The following is a 14,806-nucleotide window of genomic DNA, read 5'->3' as shown; positions in this document are numbered from 1 at the left end:
GGCTAATGCAGTCAACAGGGAGACAATCAGAACCTGAGACTTATGTCCCCTTTTAGGTTTCTTCCTCTGGGAAGTATTCTCATGGGATCTCGACCTCTTCATAGAGGGAGACCGATCTACGGGTCTGCCAACCCTGCAGAGGAATTACTCAGGACCGAGGCCCGGTCAGAGGCCCTGGCACCCTCTTTCAGCAAAGCCACGTACCTTTTATGGTGATCCTTCTGAATCTTTGTGGAGAAGGCAAGGCAAATGGACCAGGCAATAGATGCATTTCTCATAGCACGGAGAGCACCCCAAAAATATTCTTGAGTCATCAATTAGAGCACGGCCTAAAAAGGCTTTTCTTACTGGCGTCCGCCATCCCTGCATGGAGAGGTCCTGAAAATCGAGAAGAGGGCCTCTCTAAAGAGCATCTATATTCAGAAGATTGTGGAATGTTCAGATCTTCACCAGCAACGGATCGCCGTTACTGGCCGTCACAGCCGCGAACCAATGATGAAGAAAAAAGCTTGAAAAGTTTCTCACAAATAGATTTCAAAAGTCATATTTCAAGGACTGCCAACACTTAAACGTGCTGAAAAAATTGAAGATGGCCACAAGGCGTGGAGCTAAGGAAGATCACTGTCATTGGCTGGGGCTGTATGACCCAAAGTAACAGCAATAGGCTATACAAGTACCAAGCAGTTTTTTAAATTTAAAGAAAAACGTCTTTATTATTACCTAGGATTCCCAGCCTGACAACGGGGGATAGTCATGAGCATGTGCATCCATGTAAGATACCAATGCTATAGAACAGGAGTTACAGGTAAGTAACTTGTTACTTCCCCTCAGGGTGTGGTTCCATGAAGACCAGCATGGGGAATGCCTGTTCTGCCTGTATCCAGACCATAACGTTAGTTCATGTTCCATCTGCCACTTGTTTTCAAACAAAACCTTGATGGACCATAACAAAAGGTTTAGTGGTTTGGTTGGGTGTGGGGACTGTGGCCTGAGGCTCTGCTTCCCTTGGAAGTTATGCTTCACTCTGCCGTCACAGATCCCAAAAGCGTACTCCCTTTTCTAAAAGGTTGAGGTCTCATGAGGAGGTGTCTTGTGGGAGAATGATGAAGGGACAAGTCACCCATGTTCAATCTGCACCGGAAATGGCAGCCATACAGCAGAAATCCTCACATAAAAGCCTACTTGGGCCACGGCTTTGTTAACTTCTTTGATGACGCCTTCAGAGTCAATGACACGATCATACCAGCATGCCCTTCATCCGCAAGGTACTCGTCGGATAAGACCACACAGTCAATGACCTGTCACACCTTCTTGGTCAACGGTGAGAAGCTTAGCAAACCTGCTCCATCCACAACTCGGACAACTGCTTCAGTGACCAAAACCCCTCGAAGGTGACAGCAACCTCGATGATGACAAAACCCCCTTTGATGGCGATGAAAACCTCATTGACAATGGAAATCCCATCGATGACACCCTTGTCTACAGCTATGTCTTTGCCAACAACCACGGCTTCCACTCATCCACGTTCTCCACCAGGCTCTCCAAAGAGACAGAAGCAACCGCTGTTCATGCTTGTGACTTATGTTACCCCTACATTTCCAGGTCCCTCCCATGTGTCTTCAAAGAACATTTTGGAGCACGTCATCGGCACCGATTTTGAGAGCCGGAAGACGTTTTTTCAGAGGAGAAAGGCAATAACTTTTCTTCGTTGCCTCCTGCGCAACCACCTTGTGCACCCTCAACTATACTGTCTCTGATGCAGCCACCTTGTGCACCTCCTGTACCCACACAACCAGTGCCTGTCCCAGCCACCCAGAAGCCCCCTACTTCTCAGTGAATATTTTGTCGACTTTGCAAACACTGGTATGGGAGCTGCTGTAAAGAGTTCCTTCCAATCATCCTCCGCAGGATCTGCCTCCTGTCCTGCTTTGACGCCAGCACTGCATCCCCTCGCCGCTGCCTCCTATTCAAGATGTCCCTTCAAATTCTGGGTCAGAGGAGGACATTCTACGCGACTGGGCATCCATCCACTCTTTTACCATGGATGAATTTAAATTTTTGGTTCTGTCAATTGGTGAACCTGACGACCTTCCAATCAGAGATTCCCCTCCTGATGAGAATGGGGCATCACACACCATCATGTCCAAAGCAAAAAAAAAGTTTAACCTGCTCCCCAATTAACAGAGGAAAGAGGGTTTCCTCTATCAGCGCAGAGAGCAGGTTCAGAAACTGTTGTGTCCATTCCTTTTCTGGACAACATCTGAGAGGATGGTTTTCTGACCATGAAAACCCCTTCTACTTCTCTCCCAAGAAGGACATATTTGCCAAGGAATATTGGGTTGCTGAGACAGTGCCCAAGTGTCTGCGTGCTCATCTCAGTCCTGAGTCTGTTTACTTTAAGCAAACTCATTGTGTCTACGGTAGCCACCACCATTAAGGCAGCTCGATCTGTCGCTATCCTTTCCCGATACGATCAGGAACTGTGGTCTAAGATGGGGCCTCTTCTGGACGTCTTGCCCAATGACAAGGAGGACGCTTTTACACTGCTTCATGAGGGAGAAGCTGTATCCAATCATGCCATCTCTGTTGCGGTTGACATTGCTGACACCATTTTTCGCCAGGTGGGAAATGGCATATTTGTGTGGCTCAAGGTTTTGCTCAAAGACTTGAATTTTCACCCTGATGTCCAGGCAAAGGTTATATACATGCCTTTTGTTGGTGAAGACCTCGTTTTGGAAGAGGGTGGATGATACACTTCAGGCCGTCAAGACAGACACTGATCGATCATTGGCTACGTCATAGCAACGTCAGCAATCCTTACAGTCCAATAAATCCCAGTTCCCAGAGCGTCCCGGGATTACCATCCTGTCCATTGTTCCAAGTCTTATCGAACCAGCACGTTTGCTTCAGGAGACAGATGCAGAGGTAAATCTCAGGTGAGCGGCCAGCCCAGTAAACAGGCTTGGCCACCATTAGTGGCACCACATTACCACAGCCAAAGGGGTGCTCTCCGTGCTATGAGACGGTCATACTCACAAGGCCCAACATTCCATCCTCCACAAAGATGGTGAAACATTTGTCAACACTATGGCGTGAGGCTCGTACTCTCCCTTGAAAAGGAGAAATAGAATGCATCCTGCGCAAACAGTGGGGACTGGACATTTACTCAAGATATTTTCTGGTGAAGAAAAAGTCAGGTGACTGGAGACTAATCCTAGACGTCTGTCTCATGAACAAGTTCATCCAATCCTGAACCTTCTGGATTCTTACACTTCAACAAATCCTCGGTCATTCGAAACAGAGGGTTAACTTGTCTATCCTGGACTTAGTGGGTGCGTACTTCCATGTCCCGCTACATCATCACCACAGGTTCACTGTGGCAGGATGTCACTATCATTACAATGCACTACCATTTGGCTTCAAGTCTGCCTCAAGGGTATTCACAAAATGCCTGGCCTAGGCACCAGCTCATCTCTGACGTTCAGGTAGCCACTTATACCCATACCTCAGCGATTGGTTGGTCAGGACCCTGTCTCTCCCTCTGGCCTACGTACACACAAATACACCGATATTCTGTTTGCCCTCCCCGGGATTCTCCATCAACTAAAGAAAGTCCTCTTAACTTGCGCCAGGCAAATGCTTTTCCTGGAGTGCAACTGGACACAGTCTGTTACATCCTTACCCTGTCTGCTATCAGGGTGCTCTCGCGAACACAGGTCATGTCTGTCTGCACTCTAAGTCTCTCCTGGGAATGATGTGCTGCTGCATACCTCTCATACAGCATGGGTATGCGGCCTGTTCAGGAGATCCTGGATACCCGATGCAACAAATCACTGGCCATTGGGGCAACAAGGTGTTGCTCAAATGTCATTTCCAGGATGCCCTTCGTTGGTGGTCGGTGAGCACCAAACTCACTCGAGGAATACTTTGCACACCACCGGTCCATCAGATCATGGTCACAATAAATTCCTCCGTGGAGGGCAGGAGGTCCATTCTGACGGTCTGCACGCTAGGGGCCTGTGGTCCCAAGATGAAAAATCCTTGCGTACCAACATCCTGGAGTTAACAGTTTTCTGGGTGCTGAAATAATTTCATCTCCATCTCGAAGGGAGAGTGGTTTGGGTGTCTATGGACAACATCCCCCATTTATTATATAAAAAAAAAATAGGGTGGCACCAGATCACTCTTCCTCTCTGCAGAAGCACAATCCGTGTGGAAGTGGGCTCTTGCGCCCTGAATGTTCTTGTCCCCCTCCCACCTGCTGGGCATCCACAACTCAGTGTCTGACTCCCTCACCAGGGTGCCATGCCATGATGGGGAGTCCTGGACACAGACATCTTTGCCACCAGAGAAGATTCTAAATGCTGCGTATTCTCCAGCAGATTTCCCCATGCTGGGAGCCTGGGAGATGTCTTCACGTTCCTGTGGGCAAACACGTTTCTTTACGCTTTTCCCCCTTTTCTGTTGACACGAAGGGTCCTCCATGCTTTCAAAACACAGCGATGAAAACATATCTTGGTGGCCCCAGACTGGCCCGAGATATTTCTATTTTTTAGAACTCCTCACCCTCACCTTGGCCTCCAGCCTTCGACTTCCTCTGCAAGGACGGAGGAGCTGTCCTACACCACGCACTGACCTCCCTGAATCTGACGGCCTGGCTTCTGCTTCCTTAGAATTCTGGTACGCCTCTATAGCCCAAGGCTGCAGGGACATATTAGCAAAGGCTTGAGCTCCAGCTACCGTTAATTGTTACAAAAGCAAGTGGAAACATGTACCGATATTGTATGCTGCTCAGGGGATAGACCCTTCCGCATCCAGCCTCATTGGATTTTCCTGTGCCTACTTCCATTTGCCCTCAGTAGCCTGGCGCATGCCTTCATCTAGGTCCACCGGGTGGCGATTTTATGATTTACGTGCACCTTCACTACCCTTTGTTGTGATCCCATTGGCTTGTTAAGGAGTTCCTGAAGGCCCTCGCCGGTGCCTTCCCACCAGTACGAGCTCTGGCTCCAGCGTGGGAGCTGAACATTGTACTTTCCAAACTAATTGGACTTCCCATGGGCCTTTGCACAAGGCTAGCATCAAGTTTCTAGTGGAAGACTGCTTTCTTAGTTTCGATCATCTCGGGCAGACGACGGGGGAGATCCAGGCTTCATCCTCTAAACAGCCATATCTTGTATTTCAAAAGTCCAAGGTCCCTCTACTTATGAACCCATCGTTCATGCCCAAGGTGCCTTAATCCTTCCACCCCAAAGAGCTTTTGGTTCTACCTGTCTTCTTTGGTGCTCCGTCCAATCTCTACATTCATTGGGTGTCATGCGAGCTTTAATGTACTATGTTGCTCCTACCAAGACATTCTGGAAGTCTTCTCAGCCGTTTGTGGCATTTGGCCTCATGGCTGTTGGCAAGGGGCTACGAAAGTCTTCCATTTCCCGATGGGTCTCTGCTTTCACCTCCTTCTATCCTCACTTGGCTAACACGCCGCTCCTAGGTCGGCCTAAAGCGCATTCCAAAGGAGCGGTTTCATCCAATACTGCCTTCCTCTTCAATGTTCTGTTTGTTGACATCTGCAGGGCAGCCACATGGAGGTATTATCACACCTTCGAAAGGTTCTATTGCGTCGACAGGGACTCCACAGACTAGCAGTGCTTTGTCATATGTTTACCTGAAGGTGAGCCTTATCCTCCACCTATGTTGCACTGTGTGCATATATACTGCATCATAATGTATTCAAACAGCATATGAATCCATGGAAGACCCCATGCTGGAGAAAGAATGAGTTACTCACCTGTAACTCCTGTTCTCCAGCATTGGTATCACAGATGCACATGTGGCCCTCCCGCCTACCCCACGTTTGGCTCTCCTGGGCTCATATTGGCACTCTCACGTGTGTGTTATGCTAATCTGAAGAAAGGGGCGGGGCTAATGGAGGCAAGGCCTATTGGCTATTGGGTAATACTATAAGAGAACAGTAAAGTGACTGCAATTTTTTTAATTCAAATGAAAACTGCTCTAATGTTACCGGGGATTCCCAGCCTGATGATGGGGAATATTCAAACAGCCTGTGAATCTATGAACAATCCCAATGCTGGAGAACAGGAGTTACAGGTACGCAGCGCATACTCCTTTTTTGCCACATGTTTGTGAATACAGTTTTATAGATCAGTATTTGGGTACATCGCCACATGTATGTCGCTATTTCACAATATGTAATGTGCGACTTTTTCCTTGGCTGCGTTCTTGACTCGATTCAACTGAGAAAAAAAAAGGAATGTGTGAAATGATATCTCGTTCATCCCTTGCTACCACAGTTTTGGGCATTTCCGTGAATTGTTAATAGGGGGCGCCACTTTTTCTCAATGTATTGACCTCAGAAGCATAAAGGGACAGGTCGGCCATTTTAGGATGGAAAGTGTGACCTGCACAGAAGATGACAATGATTTCTGTACATCCTTCCAATAACCCATTTTACACATATCAATTTCACCAAACCAGAAGTAGTCTGTGGTGGTTAGCGCTTTGCCGCATTCATAAACCCAGCATCAGTGACTGGGCTGCACAGTCTTAAGTAGTTTGTATGATTAAGCCTGATCTCATTAGTGTCTAATTCACGTATGCCTTCCACCCCTATCTCTCAGCACAGACATTATTTTGCAATAGTTGCTTCCAGGGTGGCGACTTAATCGTCTCCAGCATGTACATATCCCAAGCAAGATTGTGGAATTAATGCACCCCAGGCAGGCTACGGAATCAGCAAACTACGGGCGCGCTGGAGTAAATGACTTCAGAGGGACACTGCTAATTAAGACATGTTTCATAAGCAATAATTAAAACGATTCCTCATTTGCATGGAGGATTAATTGTTTTATTAACAAGTCTAATAAGCCGGCCATGCAACATGCTCTTTCCGTTTATAAGGGTATTCTTATCGTCATTTTGATGTGCTCATGGCACGCGCAGCAGAACAGTGTAATTACTACAATAATTAAAAAAGACATTGGTGGAACTAACTGTACACACTTCAATAGACTCCATTTATCTTCTGATCGTTTAGATTAAGCATATATGTATTTTTGTACTTATATATTCACCCCAATAGAATTCTCAGTTCATTTCAGCTACTTCTACAAACTGGTTTCTTATGTCATGAATAGTTTAGTTTATTGGCTTCTAATTGTAATATCCATCATACCGATCCCGCTTCAGTCTTGCCTTCCAGTTGCTCCACCCTAGCTTGCCAAGTACCCATTGGTTAGTTCCTGTCACCCCCGTCAGCACTTTCATATTCACTGCTGGTTGCAGAGCCAGGGACATAGATGGTGGCCGAAGTGGGATCTGCTTGCTCAGATTCAATGCCATGGTGCAGTCTTCTTATCTTTACAGGAAATTGGTGTGTGCCTCGTCAAGCTCTGCTCCCATTCCGAGAATTCCTAAGAGTTGTTGCACCACATGCAATGCCTATGTTGTGCAGTTCTTCTTATATGGGACAATGGCATACCTGCCTCTAACACTCCACATCTCCTCTGCTCGGCATAGTGACACAAGTTCTGAGTTTCTGAAACCCTGTGTTTAGACCTTTGCTTTCCATCTTACCTTGTTCTGTAGGTTCTCCATGGTTCTTCGTTCTGTTCTGGTTCTTCAGGCAGGACTGTGTTCCTCTTTGGGGACTCCCATCAGACTTGGTGTCTGGGTTATTATTACATTGTTCCATCCTTGTGACATCATTAGGAGCTATTGTAAAATCTGGCCCTTGTTCTCTGTTTTTTTTTTTTACATATGAACACATTTTTTTGTTTACAACTGTATTTAACATATGGCAGTTGCATACAAGAGGTGTACATAGTTATTGTTTATGATTACTCTGTTATAATGCATACAGTATCAGAACATTCATTTGCTGCAGTCCTTACAACTTATCCCATGTTCAGGTTGATTACTCTGTTATTGCGTCCTGCACTTGTTGGCTGTTAGTACCAGTTAGTTTCTCCATATAGGTGTGGTACGGGTACCAAATATATTTCGGTCTCGACACTGTTACTGTTAACACATAGCGTTCTTCGCTGTCATTTACATATGCCCTTTCAGTAAACCATTGCTTCAGGGTTGGCGCCTTCCATTTTAGCATTATACATTTCTTTGCTATTATGCAACCAAGGTTAAAGAGTCTGTGGATCTTAATGTCTGCCTTGCCTATGTCTCCCAGGAGGTATTTCAGCGGCAGAAGTGTCGGGGCACTCCGACCAACTTGTGTAGTGTTTGTGCAATGCTGTGCCAGTATCTTGCTATCGGGGGGCATGTCCAGAACATATGTATTGTGTCTGCATTGTTACAGTTACATTTCAAGCAGAGTTGCGTCTGTTGCGTATTGAACATGGTTACGTGCATGGGGGGTGTAGTGGATTCGGTGCAGGATCTTATATTGTATCAGTCGTAGCCGTGCATTGAGCGAGACATCTCTGGTCAAGTTGCACATTCTCTCCCATTTACATTCATCTATTGTTGTCTCAGTGTGCCCCTCCCATTTTCCCCTCAATGTGCTAAGTAGGGGAGTACCCTTCTGGATCTTGGAGTATAGTCTCGCTAGTAGTTTCCTCTTGTTATCGGGTTGCACTATAATTTTCAGGTATTCATTGGAGTCTGGCTCCGCGGGGTATGACGTCCACTTTTGTTTAGCCGCTGTTCTCATGCACTAGTATTGTAATGTTCTCACTAGGTTGTTCCCTAGCTTGCTCCTAAATTCATTCAGTGTAACGAACCTGCCTTCAGGAAAGAGGTCACCCTATTTTATTTCCCGGTTCGGGTGCATGCCGCCTTTTGTATGTCTATGTCCATGGTGGGGGGAAGGTCAGGGGGTATTACCCAAATTGTTAGTTTACAATTGTTCGAATGAACAATTGACCGAATTTAAAGGGTCACAATTGACCTTTTCACAATTGACCGAATATATATATATATATATATATATATATATATATATATATATATATATATATATATATATATTCAGTGAAAATCTTTGTTAAAGGGACGTTATGGTTCAAAGTAAAACCGAAAAACCCCTGAAATTCAGCAGTTATGGTAACATAAGCAACTATAACTCGCGCCACCGTGCACTGCTAACACTAACACCCAGGACATCAAAGATGACATCACAAATGTCATTGATGACATCACTGATGACATCACATGGCTGGCTCTCCCTTTTTATCCTTTACTGACATATCGAAGCCACATAGTTTTCTTCAGTAACAGTCAGGAAGTAAAAATTGAAAAGGTACTATATTTGTAGACTTAGGGTCAAGTCACATCATATGAAACATATACATAGGGGAAGACACATAAAAATCCCTAGTACACAAATTCCATGAAAAGTACATGCACATGTGATAAAAAGGGAGAGCCAGCCATGTGATGTCATCAGTGATGTCCTGGGTGTTAGTCTTAGCAGTGCACGGTCGTGGCGCGAGTTATTTTTGATAGCTTACCATAACTTGCGATTTTCAGGGGTCTTTCGGCTGTACTTAGAACCATAACGTCCCTTAAACAAACTTTTTTCAATATCACGCAAACAATATACAAACAACTACATTCAGAAAACCAACGGAAGTTAACTCAATATTACATGCTAAAAGTTGTCATTTTCGACCAACTATCACCAATATACCATTGGGTGAATATATCAGAGCGAGACGAAATTGTAATAGTAATTTAAAATTTGAAGAGGAATGTAATCTGTTACAACGACGTTTTAGAAGGAGGGGATATGCCCAAAAAGACATAAGTAAAGCATATAAGAGAACCAAATTGATGCAGCAGCAGGATACTTTGAGACAGAGACAAGGGAATAATTTGGAAGCTAACATGCCGATTAGCTTTATCACTCAATATTGTTCAGACCACCAGAGATTACGAAAAATTTTGAACAAACATTGGTACCTACTTAAATTGGACAGTCATATTGGTGAGTTTGTGAGTGATCATCCACGCATTACCTTCAGAAGAGCAAATACACTTAAATCTATCCTTAGTCCATCGTTATTACCGGACATTGAGAGCACTACTCAAGGTACATGGTTACACAAGAAAGATTCTGGTTTCAGGAAATGTGGAGTTTGTCCACAATGTAAATATGCATACCAAATAACAACAGAATTTGAAGATAAAAATGGAAAATGTTGGATCATTAAACAAGGAATCAATTGCAAAACAACTTTTGTAGTATATGGCATCATCTGTGTCTGCCACAAACTATATATTGGTAGCACCAAGAGACAGTTGAGAATCCGTATCCGTGAACATTTAGCCAAAATTGGCAGTCAAGACCCATCACTTCCGTTAGCTGAACATTGGCAAAAAACACATCAGCCACATCTCAAATCGGAAATTAGATTCATTGGTCTTAAACAAGTATCCTTGAACAAAAGAGGTGGTGACAGAGTGAAGGCGTTACGACAAGCGGAAGCAAGAGCAATTTGTTACTTCAATTCGACAAATACAGGACTTAATACAGATAATGAAATGGTTTCATTCTTGTGAGATGTAGTACATTGCAATCTGGCTTCTCAAGCTCGAATGATTTTCATTGTTATACTTGATTTAGAACACGGCTCATTGTTTATTAGGAGGTTACATGTATTTCAGGGTGTTGTTAAAGGGATACCCCATCATAATTGGTAGCTCAGTATGTTTTTTGAATGTTGTGTGTAATGCTCACCAACCTTTTGTAGTTAGGTGCATTAGTGCCCGTGATTATACATTATTGTGATAGTAACCATTTAAGTATTCAACAAATATAAATTGGGTTAGGAGAAGCGTATACATGCTTTGTTAGTTTTTCAGGCTTTATTCAAATATTTTGAATTATATAGCATATGTAATTTGTAGAATGCTGGGGGATAGAATGCAGTTTTCAATGACGATGCTTTTCCTTGCGTCGCCGTGGTAACCGCGCACAGTGATGACGCCTAGTATAAGAAGGCATACCTGGTAAGCGTTCGGCTTACCTGCCGACGCGTGTGACTGTTTGTGTTCCAGGAACTGGTAAGAGAGGACCGCTTATCTCATGGTTTACTTTTCAATGAGATTTAGCTTTAATGGTACTTGACGAGTAGCAACCAAATAAGCTATATGTTGTGCTTTCCGTACTTGAAATACGTGTTCTATATTTGAAATGCGTCATCATGTCACGTAATGATGGTTAATTACAATTGTCTTCACTACGGAACTTATAATGAATTGTTTTGAATAAGGCAGAAATGGCCTGTGACCATTAAGTAGAGTTGTTTTGCCCGTTTGGTGAAGGGCGGGATTTATTCTCATAAGTGAAAATGCCTAGTTGCCATAGGCAACCTTGATATACAAAATTAATGTATATTCTAAATTGGACAATCAGTTTTATTTACCTTCGCTACTTACATTTTTTGTTTAGATTGATATTGGGGATTGTACCCCGTTACTACTACATGGACAAATAGTCATAAGAACTGGTTACATCAAATTTCGGGTAAGGACATCCACCAAGTTGTCAGTTTGTCTCAAGGGACCATTGCAGAATTTGGTTATATTATTCAATGAATTGAAGAATAATGATTACTAATGGGTTCTTTTTTCTTTTTGTTTGTGTTTTTGTTTCTGTTTTTTGTGCTCTTTTTCTGTTTACTCAAACATAACAATGTATTATGATATGTTTGCCTATTTTTCTACACCCATGAACCCTTCCCTTTTGCCCATCCTTGTTTTTCTGTCTAATTTCTTTCATGTTATTATGCATATTTTGTGGTCACGATATTTGAAAACTGGTATTATGTTTTACTTTATGATGTCGTTCATACAAATTGTTTTTTTGACTATGATATATTGTATGTCCTATATTACAATTATGGGTAGCCCGGATTTGAAAAAGGCTCAGTGGAGCCGAAACATGTTATCAATTATGGGCTCAATGGTCATGGATGATCAATAAAGCATAATCTAAGATTTAACTCAACTTGAGTTGTTGGCGCAGAGTCCTGTATTTTCATTAATTAATTTCTTCAACGTATGGGACGGTTAGGCTTTTTACCGTCCTTATACAGTTGACCTGCGACTTCATTGACCGGATTTTGAAACTTTTAATCTTGCACGTATAACTATCGGGATTGTAAGGAGTCGCCCTGGTGGAGCAAGGTTTTTCAAAGCCACAGTTTTTCAAAAATATACAAACATCGCGTGCAAAAACCAACTTCTCACAGATGGCTTTACACAGAATGTTGCAAAGTAAGAATTTATGCTCGTTCACAGTGAAGGTCAGCTGCTTCCATTTTTTTCTCGGGCCCCGGAGAGGCTCACGAAGCGGACTATAAAGTTGTATTGTGTTTTGACCTTGACAGACAGAGATTGTGATGAAAGACTTCTCTTGAAGGAGTGTTGCTAAAACGTAAGAGAAGATAAGGATGACATTTCTGAAAAGAAACCACTTTTATATATTATATCACTATGCGAAAGATCGTTCGCACACGCAGAGTCGTATTTTGGGACTGCACTACTCGTAGACAATGGAAATTGCAATTGTACTGTAAGTAACCCTTTAGATTATTTTATACCAAATATAATTACAATAGCGTAGCATTAAAGACCGCTCAAGTTGAACTTGTTCGTTGAAAGTGGCATGATGTGTTCTACCGTGCACTATCACCGCCGAATTAGAGGGCTCTGAAAAAGGCAGACGACACAGGGTGGGTTAATAGAAATAATTTAACCGGTCTATAGGCGGTCAAGCGCTCTACTCGCTGTGCCACTTCACTGTAACCTGTTAAGTGGCACAGCGAGTACAACGCTCGCTTTGACATCCGTGCACAGCTTGCTAATGCAAGTTCGAATCCCGGCAAGGCCAAACTCAGCCTTTCATCCTTCCGTGGTTGATAAATGAGCACCACACACCGTGGTTAATAATAAGCACCACTTAGATACCTCACGGTTCTTAGCGCTATATGAATGGGAAAATATTATTTTTTTATTATTAACATACTCCGTTGCACTATCTTCGATAGCAAATAGTTTCACGCCCTAATAAATAAAATGATGATTTTTTATGAAGATCGGCTGGTGAGACTAATTTATGTTTTTTAAAACAGGTATGTGGCCCCATTTTGCCTATGTCACGATTTACAGACTCCAGCGGATGGGGTCTTCAACTTCCAGGTGCAGGTCCAAATATGCAACTTCATGACCCTCACCATTTTATGGGACAGTCGCCAAGGACCAATATGCCCTTACGCAGTACTAGCGGCTACAAACAACATACCAACCAATAGGGTGGTCTAATGGCTCGTTGTTGGACAACCTTCCGATTATCAGAGCGACCATTCACTGCTTTTATCATAAACCAACAGCCTATCTACCGCAAAGGAACAACGCGTGGCTCAAAATAAACTTTTGCTGATCGACAGCGAGACAATAGCAAATCGCTGAATATTCACTAAACATTTCATGTGAAATAAATGTACTTTACCAAATGTACAATCCTACTGTTTACTTTTAAACCACAGTTTCATATTCCGAATTGTGGCGCACTGGGTTGTAAGCTGATCTAACACCCTCTGTACCGCAAAGGAACATCGCGTGCCTCAACATGAACTTTTGCGGATCGACAACAAAGACAAATGCAAATTGCTGAATATTCTCTAAACATTTGATGTCAAATAAATGTACTTTACAAAATTTACAATCTTGCTGTTTGCTTTTAAATCACTATTTCATATTCCGAATTGTGGCGCGCTGTGTTGTGACATAATATGTGTTGTCTTCCGGGTTCTGTGTAAAGTCACTTAGGACTGCAGAGGACTGGGCGCGTTTGATGACGCACCCTGTAACGTCACGGAGAGAGGTGGGGAATATGAATGCTTTGATAATATCAGGATTAGGGGCGGGAGATATGATTTAGTGTTGTAAAAGCAAGTCAGCCAGGTCAATAGCGCCAGTCATAGGATTATCACATAATGTTGGCGCACACCAGCCGGATTTATCGTTTCTTTAGTGGACAAAAAGTCGGTTGACGCCCATAGGAAATTGTACTATTAGCGGACAAAAGGAGTGGTCTTAAAACACTTTCACCCTGACAACGAACAATACAAACAACGTTCTCAGAACACCCCCATTTTGTGTAATTGCAACCATTTCGGGACACCGCAAGTGTTCTTAGAACACATTCAACTAGACAGATTACAATACGTACAGCGTCCTGAGGACACCCCCAGTTTGTGTATTTACGAACAATTAAGTACACCGCGAGTGTTCATAGCTCATTTTTACCTTCCTTGCGAACAAAAATGACACATACTCCGTCCTCTAAACACCCCACCATTTAGTTTATTTACAAAATGTCAGAACAGCTGTGTTCTCCGCGGACAAATCGAACGCAACAAAAACGTCTAGCACATAAAAAAACCAAACATTGAACCTATCTCATACTCCCCCACCCTCCCCAAACACTCTTACACACCAACACACGGCACTAAATACAATTTTTTATCCACGTTTCACCGCGCTGTATGCAGTCGACGGCGAATACAAGATGGCGGGCGCCACAGAAAATCTGACGCGCTCCACGCCCCTCGCCGTCCAATCAGCGAACACGTTGCATGTCCGCGGACATGACGCAAGGCCATGGGCCAATCGGGGTGTTTTCCGCGGAGCGAACAGGGAAGTCCGTCTGCGCAGTGAACACAGATATCACTAATTTTTTTGCCTTACGTTTTGGTCATTTTATAAAAAAACTACTGGATGGATTTACACCAAATTTGCAAAAGCAGGCTTTTGGGACCAAGCC

At 43.5% G+C, this 14,806-nt stretch overlaps 1 long non-coding RNA gene across 1 annotated transcript; it reads left to right on the top strand.

The window, feature by feature from the left end:
- Positions 1–11,381: 11,381 nt before the first annotated feature.
- LOC138527387 (uncharacterized) lies at positions 11,382–11,997 on the top strand. Its single transcript, XR_011283916.1, has 2 exons — positions 11,382–11,503; positions 11,887–11,997. It is a non-coding gene; the product is annotated as an uncharacterized lncRNA (long non-coding RNA).
- Positions 11,998–14,806: the final 2,809 nt, after the last annotated feature.

Source organism: Ambystoma mexicanum, chromosome 14, assembly GCF_040938575.1.
Source record: "Ambystoma mexicanum isolate Mex_15411 chromosome 14, UKY_AmexF1_1, whole genome shotgun sequence".
In the NCBI taxonomy this organism is placed as follows: Eukaryota; Metazoa; Chordata; class Amphibia; order Caudata; family Ambystomatidae; genus Ambystoma; species Ambystoma mexicanum.
Note: the sequence above shows the minus strand (reverse complement) of the source record. Positions and strands in the feature narration are given on the sequence as shown.